The sequence below is a fragment of the Miscanthus floridulus genome, chromosome 2 (assembly GCF_019320115.1).
Source record: "Miscanthus floridulus cultivar M001 chromosome 2, ASM1932011v1, whole genome shotgun sequence".
NCBI classification, from domain to species: domain Eukaryota; kingdom Viridiplantae; phylum Streptophyta; class Magnoliopsida; order Poales; family Poaceae; genus Miscanthus; species Miscanthus floridulus.
The window spans coordinates 10,356,602-10,370,398 of record NC_089581.1 but is presented as its reverse complement, the minus strand read 5'-3'; positions in this window follow the sequence as shown (position 1 = coordinate 10,370,398).

Genomic DNA, 13,797 nt, shown 5'->3' with positions numbered 1-13,797 from the left:
AGTTTACTACGTACTGCACGGTTCAGGGTGTGGTACGACACCAGACCACGCCATACTCACTATAGCAGAATGGCATGGTGGTACGGCGTAACCAGATAGTGGTCGACATGGCTCGATCCATGATGAAGGCCAAGAGCATGCGACAAGGTTCTGGGGTGAGGCGATGATCACGACGGTGTTCATCCTCAACCACGCGCCCACAAAGGCCCTAAAGGGCATGACGCCGTTTGAAGCTTAGTATGGATGCAAGACGAGCGTGTCCTTCCTCCGGATATTTGGCTACATCGGCCACGTCAGGAAGACGAAGCCGGTCCTCACCAAGCTGGAGGATAGGAGCACACCGATGGTGCTCCTGGGCTACGAGGAAGGTACCAAGGCGTACCGGCTCTATGACCCACGCAGAGGCAAGGTGGTTGTCTCGCACGACGTCGTGTTCAACTAGAAGGCGGCCTAGGACTGGGATAGTCCGGGCACAGGGGAAGCTGACAGCTTCACCAGCACCTTCATCGTCGAGGACTTGGTCATCCACGATGGTGGAGACGCTGGAGAGGAGGTGCCGACCACTCTAGCAACAGAGCCGAGCACTCCGGAAGGGGTGCCGAGCGGTATTGTAGTGGTGTTGACCACTCCAGGACGGGTGTCGAACGCTCCCGTAGCGGAGCCAAGAGGTCTTGCAGTGGTGCCGACCACTCCAAGACTGGTGCCGAGCACTCCTGCAGTGGTGCCAACCACTCCAGGTGCTGTGCCGACCACTCTGGCGAAATAGGGGACTCCATCGATATCGATCGAGTTCGCCTCACCTCCAAGCGACATCATAGAGTTCATGGATGCTTTCCACGACGATGAGGAGATGCAGTTCCACAGGCTGGACAACATCATCGGCGGCACAGGGTCCTCAGGCCTGGCGAGTCAGCTGCTCAATGACCCAGAGCTGCTTCTCGTTAGTGCAAAGGAACCACCCATGTTCGCGCTGGCCGAGCATGATGCAATTGGCGACGAGCGATGCTGGAGGAGATGAAGGCGATCGAGGAAAACGAGACTTGGGAGCTCGTCGATCCACCTCTAGGATGCCGTCCGATCGGCCTAAAGTGGGTGTACAAGGTCAAGCAGGACGAGCGCTACGCCATTGTCAGGCACAAGGCGCGCCTCATTGTCCGAGGCTTTGTCCAGCGCGAGGGCATCGACTTCGAGGAAGTCTTTGCGCTGGTAGCGCGCATGGAGTCTATCCGACTGCTGCTAGCTTTGGCAGCAGCAAAGGACTAGCACGTCCATCACCTGGACGTAAAATCGGTCTTCCTCAACATCGAGCTGGCTGAGACGGTCTTCGTCAGGCAACCTCCAAGTTTCGCCGTCAAGGAAGCGAAGCACAGGGTGCTCCGACTGCGCAAGGTGCTCTACGGGCTGCGGCAGGCCCTGCGAGTGTGGAACACCAAGCTTGACAGCTGGGCGAGCTTGGGTTCAAGTGGTGCGCGACCGAGCACGCGCTCTACATGCGGCGACGGGGGAAGAAGGAGCTCGTCGGCGGCATGTATGTGGACGACTTGATCATCACCGGCGCGCGTGCGGAGGACATTGACAGCTTCAAGCGCGAGATGGCGGCTCGTTTTTGAATGAGCGATCTTGACGCGCTCTCCTACTACCTCGGCATCGAGGTGAGACAGGGGAAGGAGACGCTCACGCTCGGTCAGAGCGCGTACGCCTCGAAGCTGTTGGAGTGGAGCGGCATGGCTGAGTGCAAGCCGTGCGTGACTCCGATGGAGGAGCGGCTGAAGCTGACGAAGGCCAGTACCGCGGCGAAGGTAGATGCAACACTATACCGGAGCATCATCAGCGGTCTGCGCTACCTAGTCCACACGAGGCCGGATATTGCGTTCGACGTGGGCTATGTCAGCCGTTTCATGGAGGATCCCCGAGAGGATTACTAGGCCGCGGTGAAGCGGCTGCTGCGCTATGTCAAAGGAACGGTGGATCGGGGGATCGTCTTCCCCAAAACCGGCGGAAGTGGGCTGTAGCTCACTGTGTTCAGCGATGCAGACATGGTGGGGGACATCGACGAATGGCGCAGCACCTCTAGCGTGCTCGTTTTCCTCGGGTCGGCTCCAATCTCATGGCTGTTGCTGAAACAGAAGGTGATGGCGTTGTCCATGTGTGAGGCAGAGTACGTGGCGGCGGCCACAGTGGTGTGCCAAGCTGTGTGGCTGCGCTGGCTGCTGGGCGAGCTGACTGGTGTGGAAGCTCACCCACCAGCACTGATGGTGGACAACCAGCCTGCATCGTCCTCGCAAAGAATCCGGTTCTCCACGATCAGAGCAAGCACATCGACATCAAGTTCCACTTCCTCAGGGACTGTGTCAATGGAGGACAGATCGTCATCAAATTCGTCGAAACTGGTCGGCAACTAGCGGACGTCCTCACCAAGCCACTCGACCGTCTTCGGTTCATGGAGCTGAAGAAGATGGTCGGCATGGTGGAGGTTCTATGGTTAGTAGTAGGATTAGGGGAATAATTGTAAAGTTATATGCCGCTCTCCCATCTCTGAACACGCGGCAGGGGCAGACGACGAAAGGGCTCCCTGTTGCTGCACTGTAGCCACGGCAGGGGCAGGCGCTGAAAGGCTCCCCTGCCGCACTGTAGCCACAGCAGGGGCAGACGCCAAAGTCAGCTCTGCTGTCACATCTAGTCACTGTAGCAGCCTGACAGCCTGGCATGTCTGTGTACTAGGATTAGATGGGTAGAGTTGTATATATAGCTTCCTACTCCAACTCAGTAAAGAGAGTGAGTTCAGTTTTGCCATCTCCTCTGCAGAACTCCGGTCACCGCTGGTGCTTGTGCTATGTGTGTGCGCTCTGTTCTCCCTCCCTCTTCTATCTTCAGCCTTAGTGTGTGTGATCGGCAACAACGGTGAGCGGTGACTCACCCGTATGGGAGATCTCAGGACCAACACGATGCCTGATGATGAGTGCAAGAAAGTCATATATGCATGCAAACGAGCATTGTCGATCGTCAGTGAGGCATAATAAGACAAAAGGCAGTAGCACTAGGCTTACACCGTAAGAATATGGATGGCAGCGATCTTGGCCCAGTGGAAGCTTCTTTGTGTAGCGAACTCAAATTTGGTAAAAGTTTCCAATGTGTTGCCTATGCATATCCTTCAAAGTGTCATAGGTATGATCTATTTTCATTCAGGAATCAAAATTTTACTCTGTTCAGTGATTTACAAGCTGTTTTAGGATCTGCTTTTTTGTGCGAGGATTTGATTGGTTCTGTGTTTGATTTCTAGTTCATTTAGGATTTTTTTGTGGTTGTCCGGTCCGCTGTTGCAGCCGCCAAGGAGTGCCAGGTCGGCGCTTGAAGGAGCCTAGCAAATATTTTGTGTTCGATTTCTAGTTCATTTAGGAATTTCGTGTCAATCAAATTTGTTTTGGTCATTTTTGTTAAATTTGCTTGCAAGGTCGAGTTTTTTTGGTTTTGTTCTTTCAGTAGTAGTTTTTGTATTTCTCAGTGTTGGCCAACAACACTAGCAGTTAATGGTTGTTGTGTGTCAGTTGATTTAATCCCAGGACTGTTGGAGTTGTTCCAAATTCACTCCAGGATATAGGCCAGGCTTCTGACGGAGCGAAGCGGAGGCCCGTCGCCGGAGGCTTGGGCCGGAGCGTACTTTCCTTAGTATTGTTGCTTCACATGATCTTGAGCTTGAGCAGTTAGATGTGAAGACTGCGTTTTTGCATGGAGAGCTTGAGGAGGACATATACATGGACCAACCAGAAGGGTTCATAGTGCCTGGCAAGGAAAAATATGTGTGCAAGTTAAAGAGATCCTTGTATGGTTTGAAACAGTCCCCTCGTCAGTGGAACAAGAGGTTTGATTCATTTATGTTAGCACACAGTTTTAAAAGATCTAAGTATGATAGCTGTGTTTACATCAAGCATGTTAATGGATCACCTATATATTTGCTGTTATATGTTGATGATATGCTGATTGCTGCCAAGAGTAAGATTGAAATCACTAAGTTAAAGAAGCTATTGAGTAGTGGTTTTGATATGAAAGATCTTGGTAGTGCTAAGAAAATTCTTGGTATAGAAATTAGTAGAGACAGAAAATCTGGTTTGCTATTTCTTAGTCAACAAAATTATATCAAGAAAGTTCTTCAGCGTTTCAACATGCAAAATGCTAAGGTTGTTAGTACCCCTATTGCACCCCACTTTAAGTTGTCAGCTGCTCAGTGTCCTAGTACAGATGCAGAGATTGAATACATGTCAAGGGTTCCTTATTCTAGTGCTGTTGGGTCTTTGATGTATGCCATGGTTTGCTCTCGTCCAGATTTATCATATGCTATGAGTCTTGTTAGTAGATATATGTCTAATCCTGGCAAAGAACATTGGAGGGCAGTTCAGTGGATTTTCAGGTACCTCAGAGGCACGGCAGATTCCTGTTTAAAGTTTGGAAGAACTGATAAGGGTCTTATTGGCTATGTGGATTCTGATTATGCTGCTGATCTGGACAGGCGAAGATCACTTACAGGTTATGTGTTTACTGTTGGCAGTTGTGCTGTGAGTTGGAGGGCTACTTTACAGTCAGTTGTTGCTTTGTCTACTACTGAAGCAGAATATATGGCTATTTGTGAAGCGTGCAAAGAATTAATTTGGCTGAAAGGTTTGTACGCTGAGCTTTGTGGAGTTGAATCTTGCATAAGTTTGCACTGTGACAGTCAAAGTGCAATTTACCTCACTAAAGATCAGATGTTCCATGAGAGAACTAAACACATAGATATCAAGTATCATTTTGTGCGTGATGTGATTGAAGAAGGTAAGCTGAAGGTATGCAAGATTAGTACTCATGATAATCCTGCTGATATGATGACAAACCTGTTCCTATTGCTAAGTTTGAGCTGTGCTCAAGCTTAGTTGGTTTAATTGGATAGTCCAAGAGACTATTGTTGGCACCAGTGGTTTTCTATCTTTGTTATGTTCAGGATGAAGGGTTGATTTATGATACAAGATGAATTTGTCTCAAGGTGGAGTTTGTTGGAGTTGTTCCAAATTCACTCCAGGATATAGGCCAGGCTTCTAACGGAACGAAGCGGAGGCCCGTCGCCCCTGTGTTTGGGGGGGTGCGGGGGGCGGAGCCCCCCGCGGTACGGTACGGTATATACACCCTTGCTAGGGTTTCGTGGAGACTTGATTCTCTTGTAAGCCGCCATAGGCGTGTAACCCAAAACTCTTGAGATAGTGAGATTGTTGCTGGCTGGTGCCCGTGGTTTTTCCCTTTCACATCGGAGGGGTTTTCCACGTTAAATCGTGTGTCTCCTCTGTGGCTTGATTCTTTACTTCATATTCTTATACGTCGTTCATAACAGGAACAGCTTGCCTTTCAGTTAGCCTGTTCATGTGTTGTTTCGGCAAATTCTTCTTTGCAGGAGTAGTTCTTACATAAGCAGCTAGCTACATACTGTTTCAGTGCTTTCCGTTCAGTTCAGTTTTTACAACCTCTTTGTTCTTCTGTTGACTCTGCTTGACTGAATTCTTCTTGAGATTGCTACTGCAGGTTTTTAAGAGTGCTTTTAGCTTTGATTTTTTATTGGCTGGCTTGCTTAGAAAATTGTGGTATTTTGTATTCTATGCAGCAGAACAGTGTATCTGCAGTTTGGAGAACATCTCGGCTAGCAGTAGTGGTAGGATATAGAAGTTGCATCTTGACCATTATGCAATTAGTTAAGCTATACTGTTCAGACTTTAGGAGAACAAAGAGGCTGCTTATTTGAGCTGTCTTGGGTAACTTAAGTGAGATTTCTGGTTGCTCCATCTTCTATATCTTTGTACCGCCTTCCTCCATTTCAACTGATAATTGACCCGTTTCCTGACACGTGTTTTTGTTTTTCGCTTTTTACCATTTTGTGCCTCCCGTTGTTACCAAAATATCTGGAGATTGTTATTCTATTGGATTGTTTCCTTGCGTGGCTTTGTCGCTGAGAGGATCGACCGCCGGAGCTCTCAAGGAGATAAACTCTCGCATGCACTATATTTTTCATGTAGGGCTGCTGTGTTGATAGAGGGACATGGTATTGCGCTGACGGGGGCTAACGTATTTTTTTCATGCAGTTAAAGTTATGCTTTTTATTAAGTTAGACGGGGGCTAAATTATTAAATTCATATTTGATTGCTGCCACCAGATGCGATTGAAACTCTGCTCTGCATGCATGTGCCTGCATCTTTCTCTCACTGGTTTTTGGGGTTACCCACCATTTTAGCTAGAATTTCTGACTTTGCTTTATGCTGAGACATATTATATGCTAGAAAGACTGAAAAGGAAAACAAACTTAAAAGACAGGAATATACGATTTCATAAATAACTGAATTTGTTTACTTTGTAGATCAGCCTTTTGATATTTATTTGTTTCTTCTCCAATTTCAGGCATCGCCTCACCAGTGCCCTTCTATGTGTGCTGTTTGGGATTGTTTATCCCGTGTTCTGTATCAGTTTGTTTAAATGGGTACTTTAGGTGTTAGAATTGGAATATGATATCCTGCACTTGCTTTGTTGTTTGTCACTAGCGAGTTCAAATGAACTAGACACTAGACTCAGTGCGCAACTGGTTTACTCTGGGTTAGGTGGATGATTATTGCTCTGCACTGGTTTGGAGTCCTGAGGTGCTGTGTATTTTGAATTTAACTAGTGTTCCACTGTTTTTAAATTTAAGCTCCACAAGTAGGAAGACTGAGGTGCATTTATACTTAATTTAACTAGTGCTCCACAGCTGCTATTTTTCAGTGCCAAAAGTAGGAAGGCTGAGATGTATTGTGCATTGGATTTAGCACCTGATTGTTTCTGTATGAATACAGGTTCTCATTGTCACAAAAATACCAGCATGCGTTTTTCTTTCTAGTTAAAACTTGTTACCTATTTTGACATTTTTCCAGATCCATTTTGTGTTCTTTTTGGCACTTCTCTCACCTAACTTTCCTTTCTCCATAGTCACTGCAATTTTCTCTGCTTATGAACAAGTCATATATTATTTTGTTCATCGATTTTCTACTCTGTCAAGTTGTTTAAACGAGGATCAAGTTACTTTCTTTCTCCAAATTTATTTTGATAAAGTAATGTTTTTAATCTCTTTCATTGTACAGGTTGTTATACGAGGTTCTGTTTCTTTTCTTAATCATGAAACAGATGCATTGGGCTAGCCACATCAATGTAGATGCTGAACATGAAGGAGTTTCTGAAGATTTAGATAAGGTGTCTGCTAATGACATTGAATGTGAAGATACTGAAATGAATGCATCAAATTTTCGAACAAATGCTGATGCTTTTTTACAACTGGATGATGAAGCTTTGTTTGGAATCATTAAAAAACTTGTACGTATGTTTGTTGCATATTAAGTACACTTCTCCTTTTTTTATCTCATGATGCTATTACCTTTTCTATTGCCGATGTTTGTAATTTTTTTAAATAATTACATAATTGGTATTTATTTTTTGTTCGTGACTAATCTCATTATTTATCTGCAACTCTTCTTATATTTTTTTAGGCCTGCAATGGTTTGAGACAGATATTAGCAGGGTTCTGTTGGCCCTTGTGTTGATAGCTCAAGCATTCCCTTTGATGGCCCTGCTGTTGCTACCTGTAGAGGGATTCATGGTGCTGTTGCTGTTACGACTGCCAAGAAGACTGTTACTGGAGTTAGTGTTTCTTTATTTTCTGATGTTATTGATAAACTTAGCCCATAAAAGAAGCTTGTTATTAAGGCATATGGTTTTGAGTCACTACTGAGTTTTGACAAGTGTGCTATACCTCTTCCATTTGCCCACTGACTGGCTGATCATGTTGAAGTTAGAAATTCAAACATTGTTGTTAGGAACACTTGTATTCCTCTGAATCCCCAGATCGTTCATGATGTTTTAGGTATTCCAATTGGAGGCTCAACAATTACAACTGCAAAGTCTGATAGTGCGAAGCATGGCTTTCTTAGTGTCATGGGTTTGAATTCTTTGCCATCTGCAAGTAGTTGTGTTGATAATCTCCTTAAGGATGGTATATCTGATGATGATTTTGTCCGCAATTTTTTGATTGTTGCAATGGTAACATTCTTGTGTCCCAATTTAAACAATTATCCAAGTACCAAGTATCTGCAACCTTTGATTGATATCAAGGATGCCAAGGAGTGGGATTGGTGCAAGTTTGTACATTATTGGCTATTGAATCAGATCAAGAAATATAACATACTCAAGAAGAAAGCAGCACATGCATCTGTTACTCTTGGAGGATGCATATATCTTATATGTGTGAGTGTCCATTGATCTGTCTTTTCATATTTCTTTCTTTTATTCTGTTGCATTGATCTTTGTCTTTTATTGATTTATACAGGTTGTGTGCCTTGACTTTCTTGATTCTGGACAAGAACTGCTACCATCCATTTTTCCTCGAATTAAAGTATGGAGAGGTGACATGATCAAAGAATACTCTGATTTTGATTGTGTTGAAGGACAATTTTACGGCAAACATCCTGTAAGTTTGTTTTGTACTAACTTTTCCTTCCTATTCTTAGATTATTATGGTGACATGATCTAAGATTTTTTCTGTGCTTCTTATTTTGTTTGTTTCTTTCTGTGTCTAGATCTTACAGTTTAAATGTACCTGCTATGGTAGGAAGAATTCCACAAGAACTCCTTCACCCTCCTGCAATATTGATGGATCCAGCTTCAAGAAGACATTGGCTGAATCTGTTTGTGCATTTTTATCTCCCCGGGTTAGTATTTATATGCTCATTTCTTTTTGTGTTAGTGGTGTATGCCCTTTTTTTTTCTTGTAGCTCATTGTTCATTGAATCTTTACTTCTTTACTCGGAATGTTCTAATAATTTGGTCACAAAAATCTGCCTCGCTTGTCATGCATGTGTTTTTTAATTAATATACTAATGTTGTATTTTTTCTATTACTTCATATCTTGTTTTAAGTTGTCTTTTTAATTATCTATTGTAGACATTGGATGACGTTACTGCATTATACTTGAAGCATGCAACTTCTCCCAATGAATTGGTTCCTGTACATGTTCAAAGTGCTATTGTGGATGTGATAAATTATTTTTGTCACCATGCTCAGACAGATAAGATTCCTCGTAGCCAGGATGATTCTGATTTTGTTGCTCCTGAAAATGTTAAAGAAAGTGAAGCTGCTTCTGCTGTTGTTAAGTCACATACTACTGAAAGTGAAAGTCGTATTGCTGTTGTTGATGGACATGTTCATAACAATTATTCTCAAGGAGTTCATGTCTTTGGAACTGCTGCTGGTGATTTTCCACATTGATCTGATGGTTATCCACATGATGCTCATAATGATGGTGACACAACTTTGGGTGATGCATCTGTTTTAAATAATGATGAACATATAATTCATGATGAAATTCTCACTTGGGCGACGGAAAGCCACCGTGTAAGGGTGGGGGCGGGGGTTCGGGGGTTTTCTCGGCCGGGTGAGAAGGCCCTTCTTCTTATTTGTAATGCTGCGGGGGCAGTCTTAACCCCCCAGTCGAGTTTTTTTTTTGTTCTTGCAAAAAACACAGCAAACAAGAGTGCTAGTTTTAGTTATATGGTACGTGAAGATATCTCTAGCCATAAGTCCAGAGACCTCGAACCACCATATGTAAGCATCTATAATTTGACTTCTTTTTCCTTTTTTAATAAACAATTCTTTTTGTTTAACTAATTTATTACCAGGTCGATGTTTGCCATAGAGGACCCAGTTTGGATGTAGGCTCATTACATACTTCTGAATATCCCCAAGTAGGACTTGGTTTGCCCAATTCAACTATATCTGCTGCTGAAAAAGTTAATATGTGGGATTTTTGTGTTCCAACATTTAATCTTTTAGATGAAGATGACGGCTCTACTTATGTGGCTTCGCACAATGAGGTCAGCTTCCTTTTTAATCTGCATGTTTTTTTCACCAGTTGCTGTTCTTGAAATAGTTTTTTTATTTCTTTGTTTATGTTTTTTTAGAATTTAAATCGTTCAAACATATGCGATGCTAACATTAATGCTAAAAACAATGAGAAAGCTCCTGTTTATGATGAGACACCGCCGTCATGTTCACATGAGGTTCGCGATTGCGCCCTTGATGCTATCCCTCTGGCTGCGCTTGATACTGCTGGTCATTTAGTTGTCATTATACGTATCCCTCCAATATTATCAGAGTATTTTTACATCAAATTTTGTCAACGATTCAGTGGTAATGGTCTTTTTATCTCTTATTCATCTGTAGAGTTCGCAGGAATCACCTCCTGATGTTCATGTTACTGGTCATAGATCCTGTGTTAATGAATCTGAAGTTGTCATTACTGGAGAGAGACAATTCATTGTCAGCCAGAATAGAATGGCAGAAGAGGCTGAAACGATTTATGATGTTAATGATGGTTCTTGTTATCATAAATGTGAAATGATTGGATTTAATCTTGGCAGCTCATCTAAGGGTGAAATTGGCAAATCTCGCCGTCCTAGGCGCATTATTCAGCCCAACTCTTATTTTAGGGATTTCCAAGTCAATGTCTGTACTGCAAGATATGTTGTTACTGTACCTGAGAGACTGGTTTATGATTGTGTCTTGTTTTATTCTCAATTTCCTGAGGTAATTAATCAAATATTTTTTTAATATTGTATTTTGTAATCTGAAAATTTCTTAATATGTACACAACTATAGAGTTATTTCGTTAGTTATATATAATTTTTGTTCCTTTTTACTCTTAGAGACCAAGTCATCAATTATGATAATGTCCGGGTCACTTTTGAGGAGTTTGGGTCTTCAATGAGGCATTGTGAAAAAAAATCTGTGCATAATCATGTGGTTAATGCCTTCTGTAGAAAGCTATTTAAGGACAAGCACCCAAGACATTCACGGAAACATTACTTCTTCTCTCCTGTTGGTGTAAGTCTCTTAATGTTGCTTCTCCTTCTTCCTTTTTTTTTCATTTTTGTCCATAATGCACTTTATTATCTGTTTGCTTTTCTTATATTTTCCCATTTAACATTTTATTATGTGTAATTTTGTTTTATCCCTTTTGTCATTGTTTTTTTAGGATTATCTTATGAATCATGATCATGAAGGCAACAAAAATTATCTACACGACAATTGTGAGAGATGCTTCAAGCTTGCCAATGGAAGCCTTAACTTCAAGTCATCAGATTTTGAAGGACCGGAAACGGCGACCAGAGGGGGGTGAATGGGAGCCTCAAATTTCTTTCGAAATCTTCGACCACTGTCCCAACATCAATCCCCAAAAAGCATATACGAAAGACTTGATGACCACGACCCTAGAGAAGGGTAGATGCTCCCTCAGAACACAGCGGGTCACCACAGAGCAAACGGAACACAGATCGAAGTCCAAACGAGCAAACTCCCAAAAGAAAACAGCACTGCTCCTGCAAATATCAGACACGTCCGGTATTTTCGGACACGTCCGGTATGATCTCGGACACGTCCGGTATTTTCAGCAGCAAGCTGACCAAAAGAGAAAAATCCAAAACCCCGTCAAATGGTGTCCAAAAATCATGAAATTTTAACCATAGCTCTTTAGACACCAAGGGAAGGTCTCCACCAAATTTTAGTTCAAAACTCCAAAGTGAGAAATATCGGACACGTCCTAGATCATATCGGACGTGTCCGGTATGAACGAGCAGTTTCTCGGGAAAAATCAAATCAAGCCATAACTTGATCAAATCAACTCCAAATGACTTGAAACTTTGCACAAGGGTTCACAAGCGAGTAGAAAGGCAACCTCTAAAGAATCATGGCCCGAAACAAACTCTAACTCCGTGAATCGAAGGAATTGAAGAATCCCCCAAACAATAGGTCAAGAACTTAAATTGCCCGGATCTACGATCTCGTGAGGAATTAGTGGATTTCCTTCAATGAAAAGCTTCTACTCATGTCATTGATCGATCCAAGGCAACAAGAACGAACCAAAACCATCCCAAAACGAAGAAACGAGAGGGGAAACAAGAGGGGACAAAAGGAGCTCGTGAAGAACACCAAAATCACATCAAGAACACAACTAAATCATGAATCCTGGAGGGCATACGGTGGTTATGGCCACCGATTCCTTCAAAACCAAGTCACAATTTGAGTTGTGGACCTCTCTCATACATGGAAGCAAACTAGAGGAAGAAACCCTAAAGGAGAAAATGAAAACTGGAGGAGGTAAGGGAGATGGGGGCTCCCTCATCCTATTTAACAGGGCTATTACACATTCCCAGTTTTGCCTCTGGATACAAATGAGTTGAACCGCTAAGCCCAAGGGCGTTGTTGTCCAACCTGATGTAATCTTGATCCGACGACCACCGCGCCTTCTCACCGGTAGCTTCGCTTCGACACGAACTCCCCGATGCTGCCATGTGCCGTCCGTCCCTCTTCGGAACCTCCGCCCAGGTTTTGAGGCCCAAACCCGTAAACCGTCCATCCGATGGTTTTGAGGTCCAAACCATCAAACCATCCGCGAGTAGCGTACTCCATACGCGTCCCCCGCCATCCGACGCGTGTCACCGCCGTCCTCGACCGGCCGGCCCGCCAAGTCCTCCTGAGCCTCGCTCGACTCACGCGTCCGCCGTCTTGACTCGGTCAACACCGTCACTCCATGTCTTCTTGCACTTGTCGATGTCCCAAGTGTCAGCCACCGCGGCTAGTCACCCGGCCTCTGGGTCCCTCGGTCCAAGCCTCACGTCCGTCCTTCACCGCTCCCGGTCTGTCGGCATGGCACGTCCTCCTTGACCTTCACCTCGCCATCGACCACCGCATTTGAGCTCCACACCTGCACAACACAAGCCAAAAGACATATCGCACACATAGCTTTCGCCATGGTAGGGTTAGTCACCACTCAACCTACTTTGTGGATCACATTGACAATCACTCATCACAAACCGAACACACAAGGGTACTTGTCAACCTTGTGTTCGCAATCTCCACCTTGATGAGTGCATTGTCAACACCAATACACGAACAGCTTGAGCAAAAGAAAAAGAAGAAGAAGAGAAAAGAAAGAACTCACCCAAATAACCAAAAGCCAAAGAAAAGCCAAGAACTGGGTCATTTGAAAATGAGCAAAACTTGGTCCCCAAAGACATGGGCAACGGCTCGACGCAACCAAGTAAAACAAAGCTAGCCCTCAAGAAGAGGCAACAGGCTCAACACCACTAGCAAGGCTCAAAAAACCAAAAAACTGCTAGACCCTCCAGAAGAGGCAAAGGCTCAACACATCTAGCAAAAGACCTCAAATGCAACTCCCCCTGAACAAGTGCAATCTCTCTCAAATGAATGCATATCTCTCAACTTTAGGTGAAATGTCATTGTGAGTGTGGAAAACTTCTCCCCCTTGTTGACACATGCACTTATCAAGCTAGAGCCCAAAGATTGCATCTCCCCCTCAAATCATGCTATGAATGCAGAAATGCACGAATGCAGAAGCTTCAAGATTATAGTAAGTAGATTGAAAAGAGGCTCTAGTTAATTATGTCATGTATATATAGCAACACATACAAGTGCTAGCAAATGCTCAAAATGATCAAATGAGACGAAATATGGTATTTAAGCAATTTTGATCAAGTTTGAGCAATTTTAAAAGAGGGTTCACCACTAAAGGAGCACATAGCAAAAGTAGACAGGAGATCGACCTTGTGCTACACATGTATGCAAAGTGAACTACCCCAAACAAAGTTCACACATCATGTCATGAGACAAACTTGTGGTTTGATCAAATTTTAGACATCAATTGAAATTTATCGGAGTTATGCAGCGTATTACCAAAGTTTGTCAGAC